We start from the raw sequence: 20,021 nt of genomic DNA, 5'->3' as shown, positions 1-20,021 counted from the left end.
CCCAGGGAAGTAGTAGAACTTTAGAAAGCAGTTCCATCTCCTAGCAAGAACAACAACATGCGATGCACAGACTGGATATAGCTATGATATCAGTTCAAGATGATCTATGATATCAGTTTTGATGATCTTTTTACATCATTAAAACAGAACAAGCAAACCTAGAGCACATGAGAAAATAGAATCGCTTTATTATAGTGCAGCATTTCAGATTCCAGTGTAGAGAAATAGAAGCCTGAAGCAGCAAACCTTATTTCTGTTTATTTGGGAAAGCTCACCAGAAACTCAGAATAAACTCTTGGGTGTGCGTGTTATATGATCACAGATTTTAGAAATGATTAAAATCTTTATTGTTGTCTATAAATACATGCTTGTTATGTTCTGTGGAGTCTCATTTTTATAGTTGTGTTTATCAGGTATTTGCCAATGAGTTTTGAGCTGTCCATACCTTACATCCATCACTTATCCTTTTTCAGTAAGAGCAGGTCCAGCACAGGCTTGAGGTGAGGTAGAGGCTAACCTGTTAGACTGGGCACAATCAGCTTGGGGAGGATGCCAGGTCAATGTTGGGCACACGCAGGTGGATTCAAGTATTTCACCCACATGACCATCATGGTTTAGAGATGCAAAGGAACAGGTAACGGGTTTATTCCACGCCGAAGAGAAAAGAAAGGAAACGACGTTTCAGCCGAAACAGACAAAATGTTGTGTTTCCTTTCTTTTCTTTTCAGACTGGAATAAAACCCATGACCTGTTCTTTTGCAGCCTACGCATGCTGAGGTAGCTACCTACTCGAATGGTTTAGAGATGCCACTTAACCTGGAATGTCCATCAGGTATGAGAGGAAACCAGCGCACTCAGCTTAAACCCAGTAAAGTAAGCAGTTCCATCTACTAGAACAGAAAATAGCTAGAACAACAACATGCGATGCACAGACTGGATATAGCTCAAGAGTCCTCATTAAAACAGAGCAAGTAAACCTACAACACTTGAGAAAATAGAAACCCTTTTTAGGTTTGCCTGGGGGCAAACATGCAAACACCTCACGGAAGGTTGCGATCAAACACTGGACCCAGGACCTGTGAGGCAACCATATAAACCACCTCTGTTCTGACCATACCTACGGTACCAAAAGCACAAAACATGGAGAGAACGACATCTTCACAACACGAGATGTGTCTGTATTTAATTCCAAATGTTTGGGAAAAAAGTAAAAAACAAATACTATTCTCAAAAGAGCACTGCAAGTATATTTCTACAGAAAAATGAATATATAAGTATCTGAGCCGAACAGTGCAGAAAAAAATGAAAGAATGCAATTTATCTTCTCAGCGGTGTGTTGTTTGTGAAAAAACGTAAGCTTAAATAATAACTCCTTTTCATAACACAGGCAACGGTAACCACAGCAAATTGTGCACAAAGCAATGTGCTATGAAATATGCCTCTTTTCGTATCAAGATGTAGAGTGCTAATAATTCAGAAAGATGAAAAATACTTGCAGCAGTGAAAATAATCAAATGTGTTTATACAGAACCACGAAAGTAACAGTAATATAATCAAATGTAATGTGTGTATACAGTATATAGAAAATAATGAAACAAGATACAGGCATTTCTGCATTAGGCAAACATCAGCCAGTACATCTTCATAAGGTGCAATGTCTCATATCAGTAGTTCAGCATTCTCAAAACAATTCCTTTTTTCTGCATGTGAATCCCTCAACTGGTTACGTCAGTGAAACCTTTCTCCTTCTGTATGTGCTGTAATACGCATAAATCTGATTTTGTCAGCTTTTGTTTTTCAGCTAACACATCCTCATGCCACATTAACCAAGTGAATCAACTGAACCCTGAATTGAGAGGGAATAGGGCACATTACTGTTTTTCGACAGTTTGATGAGTCACAATACGACAGGAAATAATAACCATTCTTTCACTCGGTCATCCACATAATCAAGAAATACCTTCCAGTTATGCTTCAGAATTAAATAAAGTGCAAATAAATAATCTGACACTTTACTCAGAACAGGTGACATATAATTAGTAAACTTTTTAGATAAAAAACACAAAAAAAACAAGTTATTTCAGGATAAGGAATTACTGGGACAGTTTTTAATGTTTGTTTTCTGTGCAGGGATGAGGAATGGAATACTGTACAGTATATGTTACTTTGCATTGCATTTTTCTATTCTACCAATGCCTCTGCTAATTTGAGTGGGCCTACATCATTACAGCAGTTTCCCCTTTTTTTAAGAATTGCAGGGAGTTAGTGCTTCTGGCTAACAGCAACTAAAACAGCAGTAGAAACCTGTGGTGAGACAGCGTCAAGCCTGAGGAAACACACCATACTGTACAGTATATGACTGCTATTTCCTTAGACTGTACATGGGACAGTGTATTGAGCTATGCAAAAGTACAAGAAGACAAACCTTTATTTTAAGATTAAACAGTTTCACTGTCCTTATTGCAGCATTATTTGCTTCACATGCTTTGCTTAAAAATAATTTCTTTTCACAACACAAAATTATGTTAATTATGTAAAGCAAAAAAAAAAACCTGTACCTCAGCCAAGATTTGCACAAGGATAGCAGCTGTTTATTAAGTGTAACATTGCAAGCGCTGCACTTACAAACATTTCCTCTGCGGCTGACAGTTTAATCAGAATTCTTAGGAACACAAGAAATCAGATATGCTTAAACAAGGGAACAAGGTGACTCCTAAGAACTTTCTGCTACAGTTCTGATTACTATGTACTCTGAAGGCCGTGGAAGTTACAGTATTAGTTCTTTTATTCAATGTGGACAATGCTGGAATTGAAAATAACAATTATTTTTTCCATATTCCTCGATGAGGATTAGCTGGCTGTCAACCAAACACATGTCACTTGTACGGCTCTCCTACCAGCAAGGAAATTAGTGCTGTCCAGTGATCTGCTCCATTTTTACACTGGGTCGTGCAGAGCAAACAGCTGGACGAGCATCAGATGGAGGAGTGGTGTGGCTCTCGCTAATAAATGCAGTGTCCAGCTTTCATGACCTTCCTGCTACTGCTGGGGACTACACAGTCTGCTAATAATGTAGCCCAAAACGGAACCAGTGATTTCAGGACTGTAAGTGCTCCATTAGAATGAGCACAATCAATTGCTGAGCTACTTGGGAATTGCGTTAATACTATTATATAGAAAATGAGTAAATGATACTTTGCAGAACATTTTGGGGAAAGCCACCTAGTTACTGTAGTGCATCACCTGAATAACAATTGCCTTACATCTGCATTAAAAACAGCTGTGCACAAATGAACCTCTGTGACACCAGCCACTATGTGCTGCCAATTACTTTAAAGCAGTTCCTTGGCTGGCAGTGAAGTGAATGGAGCCCTTTGTAAGATAATGCTAGACGATACTCTTGCTTAGTTGTAGCTATGTAAAAAGGACACCTGTCTGAATAACATCAATGCAAAGGCCCAACTGAGCCAACACACATACTGGAATAGGATAACATTGTCCTTACAAAATTACCTGTTGGATGCTGAACTGTTTTATTGTGACACGAGTGATAATTCTGGGACAGTTAGATTTATTAACATTTACATTAATTATTGTCCATATGATATCTATTGGATTATTTAGCTGCTGGAAATTGTATTGGTGTTCAATGTTCAGTGTGGGTATTTGTTTTTTCTTCAGAAAATCGGCAGATGTTACATTCCTGAGCCACATCTTCTCAGAGAGGAGGTGAGAGTAAACAGAAATAAAGCTTCTCCTTTAAATAGTTACATAATCCTTCACAAAGAAGCACATAATTATAACGTATTTGCAATTTTCTGTGACTGTGTATAATAAATATACCATCATCTTCATTCAAAACCGTTACTACTGTCAGACATATCTTGTATTTACAAAGGTTCGAGCTAATTAGTTTAAAAACAATGCAGACTTTAAATAGACACATAAGACATGCACATGGGTTCTAAAAAATATATACATTTTCAATGACATATTGATGTGTTAGAGCCTTATTTTCTCCTTTTTTTCAAACACTAACAAACATCCATTGGTTTAAGATACTGTAGCCAATAACTGTCTTGATATCAATGTCTAAATATTAAATATTATAATAAACTTTCTCCTGTCAGTCTGAAACAGTGGGGAATTTATTGCAGAGGGCAAACATCTGATTATATTCTGTTACATATTTTCAATGAGAGGGCTGCTTAATGCTTTTAAAACAGGGGTCTGAGTTGAGGAAAAAGAGGGGGGGTATCCCCACAACATATCGCCTTCTGCTCATTTCTATTATTTATAGGTCCAGGACTGCATATTAGAAAATCATTTTTTATCTATGAAGATTTCTGTGGTTGATCGCATCAATTTAATTTCACCTTCTCAATTCTGCAGATTGCAAGTATGGGTAATCTGTATTACAAGAAACAGACAACAGTGAACTATGAGGTACTGTATCTAAAGCTGGAGAAAGATATGTGAGGTACTGTACAATGTTGATTCTTCTAATTGCCAAGGACAGATTAAACTATCGACCGTCTTTCTGTCATGGGTTACACTGGTAAAATACACAAATAAAGATACATATAGATCAAATACAAATATAGATAAAATAAACACCGACTTGCGAGTAGTGTCCTTTTTATCACAAACATGTAGCTTAAAAGGTTTTTCATCCCATCTGCAAAACAGGGAAACATGTATTAGGAAGAACAAAATGTTTTGCTAGTTCAATAGAACAACGTATAATGAAAAATATGTTTAATAGACGTACATTAAAATGAAATTTCAAAATAGGTTTATTCTTAATGTCTTACTACGTAGTTCTCTTTTTTTTCCAGGGGAAACTGTAATTGAAATTCATAGGAGACTGAAAATGTTCTCAATTAACTTTTCTACTAGAATGATCATCTCTTCACTAACTGTACAACAAGAAGTCCTATCCTTAAGCTGACGAGAAAAAAAAAAACCTTTTGTTGCTGAATAAAAAAGACATTTGCATTGTGTTACTTGTATAGTACATTGTATTCAAAAAGCACCTTTTACGCAGTTCTGTTAACATTCCTTTTAGCTACATTAACATATTCCCATTCTTGCAGACAAAATACTCAAACAGATAAAGTACTTCAGCTGCTTTTCATATTTCCCTAAAGGACTTCACCATGCTTTAATTTAGTATTTTAATTTTCTTCGCTAGAAGGTTATTTGGGAGCGCTCAGACACGATGCTAAGAATCCATCTTTGATGCAGCAGCCAGATGAAACGTCATACATCACAACCAAGCCTTCAAAGGTAGAGTGTCAGTCTCCAGTAGGAATATATTTCTGGAGAGAACAAGAAATTCAGAACAGGGAACCCTCAGCTCAGTCCACAATAGCGGAACAGTTACTTAGAAGGAATAGTCATTGAATCAAACAATTTCAAAACTATCGGATTTACGTATTTCGTTTGGATTAGGAGTGTACAGAAATTGGTAACATTCAGATGCACAGTATATATTTATTTCAAAAACTAACCCATCCATCCAATCTCAACCAATTAACCTATCAGCATGTTTTTGGACTGTGGGAGGAAACCGGAGCACCTGGAGGAAACCCACACAAACTCAGGAAGATCTCCACACAGATAGCACCCCAGGTCTGGAACTCAACCCTGTGCCCCAGCAATGCTAGTCTGCCCATTGCAGCAACGCTGAGCACTGTGCAATTGTGCTGCCCTTTAGAAACTACTCCCCAGATAAATAAGAAGTCCTATAGGGCTTCAGTATCTGCTTGTCCTTCTTGTACCTGAGTTACCTTAATCAAGCTTATTATTGCCTTAACTGGACCAGTTTAACACCTCAACCCATCTGGAGTTGTTTCGATGGTGAAATGTAAAATAAAGGATTTCAGACCTCCATGGTCTTTTAACCACTGCATTATCTTTTGATAGCATACAGTGGGCAAAACGAAAACCAGCCAGTAGACTGTAATCTTAAACTGAGATCTAAAAACAATGCGTACTGTACTTTGAGAAGAAAAGTGTCAAGTCATGGAATCACTGTTGATTTCTATGGCATGACCAGGAATAGTCTATTCTATTATAGTCTATGGTTTATGGGTTGCGTAACATTCATGTAACCAAAGACAATGTTTCCAAGTAGGAAAAACCACATTTGTCCTCCATGACTGTTAGTGTGGAGGTCTTCAGTTTCACCCAGTGAGGACGAGATAATTCCATACTTACATTTATGTGACAGTTTGCAGAATGAAAAGCAGTAAGCATTTTAAAATTTTAAGTCTGACTGCAGCTGAATTACGGCTCACTTAGACCGAAATTTGTACTTATTGAGAAACTATACGCAGGTGAGAAGATTTGATTTGCATTTAATTTTGAAATAGTTCAATAAGATCAGTTTCTATTTTCAGCGTCGCTGTAAACTATATTCTCCCATTCTAACAGCACTTTCAACAGAAACTGTCAGAACCCGAACCAGTTAAAAAACTGGCAAATTTACATGAACATGAAAATCGTTACTCAGTTATTCCTACAGGCCATATTAAATCGTATTCTTATTTTTTACAGCTCAATACTGTAAACGAAAATGAAAATGAGGGGATTTCGCCTCCTGTTTTCATAAAAATGATTCTAACCGCAGTACCCACGAGCTTCCGTGAATACTGACTTATTAAATGAGTTTAGTTCATTAATAAGAAAGACTAATGAACTAAAGGGATGCGAATGTGGGTGAGAAAAGACGCACTTGAAAGAAAGCGAGGATGCGCTTCTCATACTTGCGAAATCCAGGTAGATTTTATTTTTAGAAATTCAGACACTTGGTCGTTTTTTCATGTTATTTTGGCCAGCCTAAATCCTAATGCTGTATCTCTTTAAATACTGTAGGCAGTGCTGTGGGCCTGTGTAGAGCGCTCCCAGTTCTGTCTTCTCAGTGATGTGGATGTGGATGTGTGCAGGCAGCTGCGGGGTTGTCTAGCATGCACTTAGGATCCCGAGAAAGGGACAGATCTTTTCCCAAGACCGGCTACATCAGAAGTGTGGAGATCGCATCTGACCTGATTAGTTTGTAGGATCCCTTGTCGAGATGGTTTTTTAAAGACTTTACCAACACCACAGCCCCCGTGTTTTTTCCAAGCAGGACAGTGAGTGAGGGTCTTTATAAAAAGAATTTTTCGTATTGCCGGTGTGTCTCTGCAGCACCCAGTCATCGCTGTATTAAAGCAGAGCAGAAGGGGAGCGTACAGTACAGCTCACCGGGATTGAACAGCGCTGTGCGAGCAAGCGGTCTCTGATGTGAAATAAGTAGAATTAACCGCGATGTGAAAATGGGAACGGGAGTCGGGGATCTGAGAAGCGCCCCATCGTTGTTCTCACATTAAGAAAGAAAGCACCAAGATTACAGGAAAGACAGTAAGACGGAGGGGCATTTTCAAACTGATGCCTGTAAGCTTTGTCCGCTTCAAGGTTCCTGAGTTAGTACTGCACAGCCTTTCTAACTGAACTGTTCGCTGCCGGAGAAATGTTTTGACAGCATTGAGGAGAAAGCGGACCAGCATTTGGTGACTGGAGTTCTGCTCAGTGCTCCCGTTAGAAAGACGGAGCCCTGTCTTTAAAGAGGTATGTAATAAAAATGATAATAGGAGAGACGTTAAAACGATGTGCTGTCCACAAAGACAGTAGCGGCGTCCCATTTATAGAAAAATTATCTTGGTCACTATCTCAAAAACTAAACCTCTGCCAATAGACTTAACCATTTCACAGGTGAGTTGTAACGCGCTCCTCTTCAATTCTGAAACTCAGGGAGCTGTGTACATCACTTAAAGTGTTAATTTAACACATGGTGATTTTTGCTTGTGTCAGTTGCTAAAATTTATTGGGTCACATTGATTTGGTTTAACTTTAATAACCGGCTGGTGTTCTCCAGACTGTTTTATCTATAGTACTGTATGTGGAGCAACACCGATACTTTGAGTGATGTTTCCGGATTTGAATATATTCTAACCACTCCATTGGCATTTCTTGTGAAATTCTGATTTAAAGGAGAATCACTCTTCTGTGCTTTCCTCGGGGATCCGCAATAGCTAATTCTTTTTTTTTCACTTCTAAAATGAATTATAGCATTGATCCCTCTTCTTAAGTGTGAAGTCTAATGCTTTCAGCAGAAAATACATGCAATTGGAATTGGAGCTGGGATTTGGAATAACTGACACAGGTCCACGTCTGGAAATTAGCGAAAATAGTCGTGGCAAATGAAAGGAGGCTGAAAAGCAAAATTAAGCACTCTCCATAAATATTGTATTCTTTTCCAATTGCGCAAATTCTAGGCGGTTGGGTACATGCATATAGGCTGTTCTCCATGTTGAATATTCTGTGAATTTATCTGTTACATTCGGTGGAAATCTTTTTGCCACCCCCAATGTGTTAGTCTAGTCTTTTGCAATTGACAAATGTGTTATAAAGTTGGCTTGTTTGGGTTTTGTGGTAAATTTGCTTATATTCCAGGATTCTGGTCTAAAACGTCAGTTATAATTCAAACAGTACATACGGTAAAAAGCCTCACTTCTGGAGCTGAAGATATACAGTAACATTATTATTGTTTTTTTCTCTGCATTCTCTAAACGGTCGTAACAATTTGCGCTTCTTCTAAGCTACAGGGTGTTTAAATTAGCTTTAACTGTAAACTAGCTGATTAAAACTAAATGTAATGGGATAGACTATCGGCAATACTTCACTCTAATTAATCCTTAATTCACCATAAGATGTTACTTTCTGTAGTCACCTGAGTAGCTGAAGAGAAGGGTAAAGACGGACACCAATATGTTAATACTTTATAAAATGCGCCGTAGGGGTTATTGAAATTATGTTAGTGTTCAACGATTTCTGCGTCAAATGAATTGATTGTGTGGTCACCCGAAAGGGGCAGGGTTAATAAGTAAAGGTTGAAAGCTAAAGATCTTTCGTAAGTAACAAGTAAATAACAAAACGTGAAAAGAAGCGGTGACTTGCATTTTACACGAGATTCAAACCAACACAACACAACAATCAAACAACAACATATTTCTCTCATTTGTTTGATTTCAGTTGAGAAGGAGAGGCTTTGCGGTAGCCACACCACGTTCTTTCTACTGTACGTGCTTAAAACTGAAATACAGAATTAGTGATTGTGAAAACACGTTCTGCAGAAAGCACACTATTACAAGATGTGGCTATTTTAAATTAGTGCCTATTTTATTGTGGTGATTTTATTTTTTCATTGCAGACAACACTTCATATCTTCATGACACGTCTAGTGTCATTCCTTTTATTAATATAAATATGTATATTCAACGATGAATTTATTAAGGCAATTCCAGATCAACCAGTACTTGTGATCTAGGATGAAATATTGTCTTTGCTGACGTGTTTTTAATGGTGTCAAAATAACAGGTAACTCTGGGAATCATCACTTCTTCCAATTAACTTCTGCTTTTCTTGCTGCTTTCTAATTAGACACTTCCTGTGAGTGGTTTATCAACATGTAGGGTTCTTGCCCTTGGCAGTAAGACGCAATCCCCAATGTGAGTTCTGTCCAAATGACACTGCAGGTTGGCACTTTGTACAGAGATCTGTCTAGAGGGCTTTTTTTGATAGACAGGCAAAGCTGCAAAATGGACATACAGCTGAGGTTAACACACCTTGGGGAGATGGTGAGTGGAGTTATTCAGGACTCTATCTGCCTGCCACGTCCATTTGAGTTTTATCTGGGGAACTCAGCTTACCTGTGCAGAAATCCATTTTTATTATCTTGCACGTCCTCTTAAAAAAAGTCCTGTGTCACTCTCTAGCATTCTCTGGAATCCCAAGATCCTAAAATCTGATTCCTATGTTGCTCAGGGGGGAACTATATTGCTTTGATTCTACTGAGATGTTGCAAGTGTGAGCAGACCTGTGCACTGTCCCCTACATAAAGGCAGGGTTTTCTGAATGCTTGATATGTTCGGACATTGGAAAGCACTTGAGGGAAAAAAAAAACATGTTTCTTTTGGTGTCCAACAAATTTCTTAGCTTAAGTGTGAAAGAGGTGAGTCGCATGAATTAGCAGTCATTCACTTTGACAAATTAAATCATTAAGCAGCTGACGGCCGTGTACAATGACGGTTCAGTAAAGGATAATGTCTGCATGTTCCTTCAGTGAAGGCTGAGCAAGACAGCGGATCTGACACGCTTTGGACTACTTTTGGCGGTGGCCGTGCCAAGACCTTCTGCATTCACAACAGTAGATAATACTGCTTTTTGCTTAGGAAGAATTTTCAAAAAAGCAATGGGAATGACAGTACCAGGAAAGCATTCTGTATGATTCAGTGGGCATGTTAGCTTTGATATTGCTGCACTATTCAGTCAATACAAGAAATATGCATGTGGTCAGATAAAAGGAAAAATATCTGGAGATATTATGGAGATATTTGTGTAGTTCTAAACATAATCGTTGGAAAACAAGACATTGTTTCCTAAGCACAGTAGTCTTCCCCTTACTCTCAAAACATGGCAGATACCAGATTGCAGGAAATTTTACTGAGCAATATGAAAGATAAACAAGAATGTTTTTGAGCTTGTGCACATTATGCACCGAGTGCCTGGGAAAGCTGAACTATCAGATGCAGTAAAAAGTAAGCAAACTTGCTCAGCACCTTTTCTTTTTCTCAGAAGCTGTAAAGGAAATCGAAACATGTCATGCTCCAGACCCCTTTGTGACGTTGACTATAACCTCCTCAGGACTCTTCCTGAAGTCCTGACTAACAGTTTCCTGACACTGGTATGGAATGTTAAACCAAAACACGAAATGTAAGAAAACAAAACCCCATTAAGAAAACAATTCACTCGTTATATTTAATGGTCACAAGCGTATCCTCATCATGGACATTAGTTAGATTATTTCATGAAAATCCTGGTAATAATTTACACTCAATTGTATGGATAGCTTTGTATATTTTTATTATTGTATATTTCTATTAATGTGCCTACTGTATATCCATACTGTATATTTACAGAACAATAAGCAATAACCTATTGTAAAAGGAATAGCTGCAAGTTATATTTGTTTACATATGAAAAAGTGTTAATATTGTCTGTTTTGTTCAGCATAATGAATAGTATTTTACTTTTATGGCTTGCAGTGGGAGAGGGTTTTATGAGGACGTTCAGTGGGGAAAGATTTTATGACTGTTGCCTTATTAATAGACCTGCAAACTAAAATGTATGATGGCAATATTCCTCAAGTAGGATATAAGCCACAAGCCATAATTTTAAAAATAAATAAATATGTGTCCACGCACTCGTGATAGCAAGTTCCTGTGTTTGGACATTTAGTTGGATCCTGATGCAATACTGGTTAGCTTTGACTAAAATAGTTTTTGTGAAGAAAGCCACTAATCTAAAACATCCTTTTTTTGGTATTTCAACTGAACCTGACAGGGCAAGGAAGGGTGTTTGGGGTCTACTGGTGGCATCTTGTTTGCCATTGAAACAATAACTCCTTGAAACAATAGCTCTAATTCCCTTTCCAGAAACAGAATCTGTGGAGCTGTTTTGCCACAACAACACTGCAATGCTTAATAAGCCACATTATGAAAAGGCACAGCAGACCAACAACTTGATGAAATTAGTTATCACAGTCGCCGCAAGGAAACTGCAGTGCATTTTAATGATTTATGTTACATGTTGCAAAGTGAATCCATAAACTGCATAGCATTAAACAGTACTGGAGCCATTTCACTATAAAAAAAGTAGATAGGAGAAGTAAAATTGTCTTAGATTTTAGTAGAAACAGGGGTTTGTGGCAGTGTGTTATTACTCTGCCTGGTATTTAAAACATTTCTTTAAAGCTACAAAGGAGTCAGATCATACGTCAATTTAGTGTTTCTTTATTAATGTAATGGTGCAGAGATCATATCTAACTGGAAGACAGCATTGAAAAGATAGCTACTAGGAGACATATTTGAACTTCAGAACTTCAAAGGGAGAGCTCAGTTGTAGTTACTGGAGTATAAACTGATGAGAGAGTAGAATAAATGAAAAAAATAAAAGAAATAATACTGCTTTTCAATCGACTAAATGTTGTTTGCCCACCAATGAAATGCTTGCCTTCTGATATTTTGAAGCCGCGATTTACAACCCAGACTAGCTAAAACATTAAACAGCGGAAGGTTTGTGGAAGCAGTTGAGTAGTCAGAGAGCAAGACTGTTAGCCAGGCAATTTGCTGTCAGGCTGCAGGTCAGGAGCATTTGACTGAGGCTTGGGTGCTCAGTGCTGCATATATTAAATGATGTTTGCTCATGGAGTCAGGAAAGGGGGCGAGGCGTTTTGTCTGAATAGCCTCACAAACTCAAGTGGTGGGCAGGCAATGCGAAAAAAAAACCCAGCTTAGGCACAAAACTTGTCAAACGGATATAAAAATGATAGCAAGCTGTGCATTTACCCATGAATAAAATTCTAAATCTGCTTCCAGAAATAATTAAAATCTGTGATAGATTGTTGTGGGTGGCACAGTGGTGCAGTGGTTGGCATAAGTGCTTTGCAACACTGCAGCTCTGGGTTCAATTCCACACTGGGGATGCTGTCTGTGTGGAGTTTGTATGTTCTCCACATATTTGCATACAATAGGTTTCCCCTGGGCCCTCTGGTTTCCACTCAGAGGCCAAAGACATACTGGTAAGGTGATTGGCTTCTGAGAAACCTGGCCCTGGACTGAGTGTGTGCATGTCAGTGTCTGTGTGTGCTCTGTGATAGATTGGACTGTCTTGTCCAGGGAATATCCTGCCTTGTGCGGCCTGTTGCTTGCTGGGCATGAGCTCCAACTCCTCCACAGCCCTGTATTGGATAAAGAGGTTAGAAGATGGATGGTTATGCTCTTGTTCATTTTTTAAAGGACTGAAAGGTGTTGCAAAAAAACCCCACCTTTTTGTACCTTTATTCTTTATGCATGCAGAATAAACATCACACTCAATATACTTTCTCAGAGCTTCTTTTCATACTTCCACAAATTCAGTTCAGGTTCATTAAACCTATTTTGAAACTCTTTAGGAGGTTGAGAACTGATGTTGGTATCATTCCACAGGCCGGTGGAATCAGTGACTATACAAATTATTTTGGAATGTGTTAGAGATTCTGAATCTGTCCAGAATGTCATGAGAGTTGTGCCTTCAGCCACCCATATCCGAACAATATGCTAAGACAATGTTTGTGTACAGTCTGTCTTAAGTTATATCATTAGTATCTATTGAGAGTCAATATTATTTACAAAAAGGCAGTGTGTAAATGGCTCCTTATATATTAGCTTTTTAAGAGTTGTAACTGTCACGGTACAGTATATACTGTACAGTAAATCCATGATGTTTGGTTATGATTACAGGGCATTTTACATGTAGGCATAGCAATAAGGACTGTATAGATGGGACTTACTCATCCTGTACTGTCATTCTTATTTTATTGCTGTATATCTGACTAGTGTGTCTTTGTTATGGGCTTTAGAATAATAAATGCTATGTAGCTTAAATTTGCTTTGGAAAACTGGTGTTTAAAATGTAAATTGCTGCATTGGCTATAATCCTATATTATAGGCTATTGATGATATATTATGTCATGGTGTTAAAAGGTATATTTATTTTGCTAATGTTTTTAAATCACTGCATGGCATTATTTATAACCCTGTTTTAGGTGTATGTACATGCTTTCCGGCAGGCAGTGTAATCTAAGACAATGGGCAGTTTCCATTGTGTAATTCTAAAGCTATTGTTGTCCAGACAGATGGCTTTGTTTTACTGAAAGCCTATAAAATGGGCAGGAACATAAGATTGACAAACAGTTAACTAGAAATGCAGTGGTACTGTACCTGTGAAGAATGTTTGGAGCCCCTTCTGTGCTTCCTTGGTGTTTTGCCAGTCTTTAAATGCTTAAAATCCCTCCTGTAGGATCCATTTAGTTGAGGCTTGCCTTTTGCTCATTATACCCAGGACTACATCTCGAACTTTTGTTGACCCTGTCTTTTCCGCTGCTGCTGCTTTGTTATTTATTAGATTGGAATGCCCTTTTTCTGACTCTGCAAGAGACAAATTCTTTGACTGTATTAACATTTCAACTCAAAACTCACCTATAGGGCTTGTCTGATTGCCCTATATTGTATCCTGTATGTCCTTGTTTATTTTTAGTCTAATTTTTTTATTGTACTTTTTAAAGCTGTTATGTATGTGAAGTTCTGGAGTTCTCAGCCCAGAAGAAGACAGGCAACCTGGAAGCAGACAGGCAAGCTGCTGCAGTATCCACTGTGTGAAGTTCTGGAGTTCTCAGCCCACTAGGAAGCAGACAGGCAACTTCGTGCCAGATGGTTCTTCAAAAAAAGAGGCCTGTTTCACAGCGAGCTTGTTCAGTGCGATATTTACAGCCAGCGTTATTGTATTGCATTATTGCAGCTATCGCTTACCGTTAAAAAATGAAATAACTAGGGGTCCTGAGTGTCACAGCTACTAAGGGCACTCTTTGAGAGTGCACGTCGAGGCTCATATTGCTGATTGAGCCAGGGCTATGTCATTAGCTGAGTGTGCCTAAGATTCACCGAGCAGAGGTGCACAAATGCTGAAGTGCTGATGAGGCAGGCTGGACTGCCCCTATCCTTGGCTCGCTGCTAAACAGCGACTTCAGTAATTTGCTGGGCACCTGTTACAATGTCGCTGACCTGTTGTCAGTAAAGAACGCATCGACCTTGAGATAGAAGCAAGATCTCAGTTAGAGGCACTGTGGGATTGCGTTGTGACAAAGATGGCTGATACTCCTGACAACAGTGTGCTCCGTCCTTCTCCCCCGTGTGCTAGTACAAGGTCTGAAGCATTAAGGCCGTGCTGGGTAACGATCAGTTATTCCAAATTGAGTGGAGAAATAAAAAATAAATCTAGTGATGAAATAGCAAAATCTTTTTTTTTTGTCTTTTCAAAATAAATAACCCGGGAACGCAATTACAGGCTGCCCCTAGACCTTTTCCTTTCACTCGATTTTTTTCTTGCCATGTAATTATGCTAATTATGTTTTATTTAAGTGCTTTGAAAGCGTTGCCTACTGTTTTACTCTTTCATCAGCATATCCTTGTTAAGGAATGTGAAAAGGTCTGGATATTCTAAATAACACCTGCTTCGCTGCTGGCATGTGCCCTGGAAATGCAAATATGGCATCTTTGCACAGTGGTGCTTGCTTCTAGTCAATTTGGAGGCACTTTCTCTGTGTTTGCATTCACTGGGGAAGGCAAGAGATCTACTTCACTGAGGCAGCACAGTGGTTTTGGTTTACTGAGCACAGCTGTAGTGAATTATAAAGTGGCTTCTGTGCCGTGAAGGCTGTCACTTCGCTTTGTCAACATCTCAGGCAGTACTAACCCATTAGTGACTTGTTGCTGCAGAGATGATGGATCAGCTGTGAGCAAGCTGCCTACTGGGATTAATGCCTTGGAGAGACACAAGTGAGCCATAGGTTTCTTTTTGTGGTTATTGTCCTTATTCTAATTGTCAGTAATAACGGTATTAGTACTAGCAGTGCTGGAGTGCGTGGGAATTTCTTTTTGTATTGTTATGCTAGATTTGTTTACTCTTTTTGTGATACTAATTGCTTTTTTAATTAAGAACAGTTGTTGAAGAGAGGGAAGGGGGAATACTGGAAAAAAATGGCTTGAGAAACTATATTCAGATACCACATGACACGGAGGATGTTTCTGTTCTTCTCTGTAACAGTTTTTCTTTTGTTCCTGCTATTTTTACAGAGTGTTGCTGTAACAATTGTTGATGTAACTTGGTTAGAACTGTTCGTGGTTTGATTTAAGAATTTTATCTCAGGAGGTGGGCCATCTGCACAGAAGGCTGACAAAATAAATCAGCTGTCAATATATAAAGGCCATTATTGTGACATTCTGTAAGTATTTGTGTTTTAACCTGCGTTTGTGGCACATCTATGGCAAACTTTTGCAGAGTGGGCTGTAGGCCAGGGCAAGGCTCATGTTATGCTAAGGATTCTCTAGTGTCAAGTCGTAGGGCTGTTGGCTTTTATAATGTTCATGCACAGAGGTACATTGAACTGAACATTGTTGAATGACAATGACAATATTCTTGCAATGCTGAAATCAATTTACAAAGGGGGTCCAGATATCAGAAATGTCCTTTTCTCAGAATTGTGATTTCAGGACATCTGACTTGTGGAGCATTAAAATATAATATATATCCTAGCTGAACCTAAACCTGATTAATTGACTAAGAAAAAAGAAAAAATTTCTTTGAAACATGAAATATATCTCTTCCCTGTTATTGATGAACCTCTTCTCTTTTCCAAGCAAGTTTACATTCTGTGGATTAGAACCTTTCAATTAAAAAAATCCTTTTATCTTTGCAATAACGACCTCTACCTTGATATACACTAGAGAACCCCCCACTGAAAATGTGCAGCAGTTGCTGGGCAGCATCACATATACAGTATCTCATGATTTGCCCACTGCAACAGGCACATAGTATGCTTGGTGTTTCTTAAATTGAAAAGCAGTGCGGACAGACAATCCTTGTAGAATTACCCCTGATTTCACATTGCCATGTAGACAGACAGGAGAACTTGCTCTGCATAGCTCACAATGTCATCTCTGTTTTTATCTGCAGAAAAACAAAACTCCTCTAGCATTTTCCAACATGCACTGTTTTACAAGATCATTGTCCAGGAAAGGCTTCTGCTTTTTAGCCAGTGCTTACCTTACTCAAAGAGAAGCCACTATGGTTTTTTCCTGTACAGTTGCTGATGTTGTGAGAGTGGAATTTGAAGTAGTGCCTTAACATTTATATTTACTACTGTAGCGATGCATACAGTGCCTTGGTAAATTAAAGCTCAGTTTTTGTTGTTGACTTTGCTGCTTTTGTTACTATCTATTTCCATCACAATTGCAAAAATGGGTTGCTCATCAGAGCTGGTGGCTTTTGGAAGAATTGACAAGTGAAGTACAAAGGAATCCATAGGCAAAACACAAGTAGTGTATCATTGATGATATAGTTCAAAAGTAAGTGCTCAATAATAGGCTGTTATGGCACTCCCATGCCATGCATAGGGATATACAGTATATTGTTCACATTTGAATTGTTTAGTCCTCTCTAATTTACCTATCTCAATTTCTTATTTATATTCTATTTCTATTGTTTTGTCAGGTGCAACAGTTCTGCGTTACTGTACACTGCCTCTGGAGTGGATTTTGAATGTAATTGAAACAGCAACTGTGAGTGTCATAGTTCATCAACAGCCTTTACCCCAACGTTCAAAGACACATGGATTTTGATAACGTCTGTTTTCCAATTAGCCTGCTATGGCCCGACAATTACCCTTCATAGCAATGTCCTACTGTTGGCTTCAAGGCGTTTATATTAATATAATCCACACACTGCCACTCTCATAGTCCATCTGCATTATAATGGGCTTGAGGTACATTCATTTTTCAACAATAGCTACCTATAAGCTGCTTATGCATGAGAACCACATTGAGCAGATATTGCAGATGAAATTTAATGAGACAGTCATGCACTGGTGAGCTGTATTAGGCTGCCTGAGTAGTTCAGCAACCTGTATCGCCCACTTCACAGCAGGCTACTGGTGAATCACTATTGATAGGGTGACAGTGCATATTGGGGAGTCATTAATGCAGACTAATACAGAACTCCAGAACTGTTGTGATTTATGACTTTCATGTCTCCTTGTTGCCTGAAAATGCAGTGGTACAGCATTATGTGACACACTGTATTAAGATTCTGACTCCCACAACTGTGTAGACCTCCGAGTCCAAAAACACAGGCAAAGGGAGACCACTTGACTTTGGGCTGCACAAAGAAAAAGGTGGCTAGCCTTATTAATCGCCCTGCAAATGTTTTTTTTTTAAGTCTGCTTAAAGATAAGGCCATTAATGAGGATTAAACTTATCAGTGACTTGAGATTAGTAATCACTTACCTAGAATAGCAGACTGCTCTCAACCAGCCTGGGGTTGCACTTGGAAAAGGGCACTGAAAGGCTTGCTATCTTAAAGCTGGAATTTTAATATCAAACTGAACGAGCATTGTTCATTCACGAAGGCTGGCCATGTTTTTTTTTTTTCATCCTGGAAAATATTACCCATGGGTTCTGTTTACACTGCTGGCGACTGAGCGATGAAGTTACCAGAGAACTGTACAAAACAACATTTGTGTTTCTCTCCATGGATGGCATTCATCTTTGAGCTTTGTCCATATCTGAAGTCATCATGGGTCACAGATGAAAGCCCCGTTTTATATCGGTGGTGTAGCTCCAAGGAGCATTCCCGTATTTATTCCTTCATGTTTAATTTCACAAATGAATTCCCCAGTTAATGTCTTTTGAAAAGGCGGGCAGCTCATAATTTAAAAAGGAAACAAAATAAGACAAACAGAGGTTACTTTTAACTACTGTTCAGTTCCAGACTTCCCTGTACAATAGATACAGTGTTATTCTCCAGAATTGATAGTTTTCCTTTAGTTTTTTAAATATAGTACAGCATTTGTTTCTGTTGCCTGCTGGCCAATACTGTCAATTCAGGCGTCTGGTCTTCCCCCATATCTTGAGCCACTGCTATTTCATGGACCTGGGTTAGTTTTTAGACTGTATCTGCAATGCACTAGAAGCTGTGCCTCTTTTTACAAAGGGAAATCTTTTAATGCGATGTAATAATTTAACAAATAAGCAGGGACAGTTAAATTGGCATGCTGAAATATTTAAGTGGCACTGTAAAAAATGAATTGTTGTGTTTTCTAATTAACAAAACAACAGGTGAAATATGAGCAGAACAATAAATTCTTAAATAATGTTTTTGTCACCAGTAACCTTCTAAGCTTTGGCAGTGTCATACAGCCTCTTGTATTACAATATATCACTATTGGAGTGCTTTGAGTAAGTTAGCAACTAGGCTTGGCGAGGTGAGATAGCTCAATTTCAGGTCCTGTGGCTTCGTTTTCCATTAGGCCTCTTTAAAGCTACGTCCTAGAGATATAATAGATAAGTTTAAGGACTAGGAACTAGAAACAGTAGAAGGAAAGGAAGCAAAGTTTTAAATATACCATTTAAGTACAGATAAAGTGCTTTTTTATTAACTTTTGTCTCTGATGCTGTTAAAGTTGAGTTAATTTTGAATTAAGGGTGGAGAAGCACTCTTAGAGCACTCACTTCAGGGGAAAGGTCTAGAGGCCCCTAATCACTGGACTACTGACTTACTAAGATCTCGATTTTTGTTTTAAAAGCATGTCATACATTTTGTAACAGTGCCTGTTGAATTTTGTTGAATCAGACTCAATATTTCTCTGAATGATATAACATCAGAATAAAGAGTGAACTAGTGCATTCATTTCCCCCTCCATTATCGACAGACCTACTATCACCAGTGCATTCAAAGGATGTTTCATGTGGGGCTACAAAGAGTACAGATTCCTAGAGCAGAAAGGTAATTATTGGATTGCACTGCTACAGTTCCATACAAGAGGTTTGAAAGCAGGCCTAAGTCTTGCAGAGGCTTGCTTGTTTAATCAGCGGGTTGGGAATTTGAAAGCTGGTCTCCTTGCTGTCTGGATTCTGTAATTACAGATTTCTGTGACACAGGGGCCCAGAACATGGAAAGCACCCTTCAAAAGCAGAGCATGAAATAGGATTCACTTGAATTAAGAAAGATTTAAGACAAGTTTTCCAATCAGCGGTAATTTTTTTTCCTATCGGCTGGGGCACCATGAATCCAAAGATTAGTCTCTTTCTGTTTTATGAGAATATATGGAGAGTCAGTCGAGGAATATTTATCTGCCCTGTGTGTCCTTACTGTATTGCTAATCCTATGTAATATTGGGTGTCAAGCTTGATTTTGCAGGGAAGATGTCGACAGTACTTATGGATATGTATTTCAAAACCTTGGAGTCATCCGATAGGATAACATTCCTCTTAATTATCTCTGGAAGCCAACCCACGCCTCTTGGGGAAGGAAAATCTGGATATTAA

General features: G+C 38.5%; 1 protein-coding gene across 3 annotated transcripts in view; it reads left to right on the top strand.

Annotated features, from left to right (window-relative positions):
* Positions 1-6,864: 6,864 nt before the first annotated feature.
* Positions 6,865-20,021, top strand: part of wscd2 (WSC domain containing 2) — a 79,378-nt gene continuing 66,221 nt past the window's right edge. Inside the window, exon 1 of one of the 3 annotated variants that reach the window (XM_006640219.3) lies at positions 6,865-7,611. The gene's annotated coding sequence lies outside the window, so the exon portion shown is untranslated. Of the gene's footprint in view, positions 7,612-17,195; positions 17,259-20,021 lie in introns of those variants that run through there. The other 2 variants (XM_069182119.1, XM_069182118.1) reach the window with 2 other exon arrangements.

This window comes from Lepisosteus oculatus, chromosome 22 (assembly GCF_040954835.1).
Source record: "Lepisosteus oculatus isolate fLepOcu1 chromosome 22, fLepOcu1.hap2, whole genome shotgun sequence".
NCBI classification, from domain to species: Eukaryota; Metazoa; Chordata; class Actinopteri; order Semionotiformes; family Lepisosteidae; genus Lepisosteus; species Lepisosteus oculatus.
Note: the sequence above shows the minus strand (reverse complement) of the source record. Positions and strands in the feature narration are given on the sequence as shown.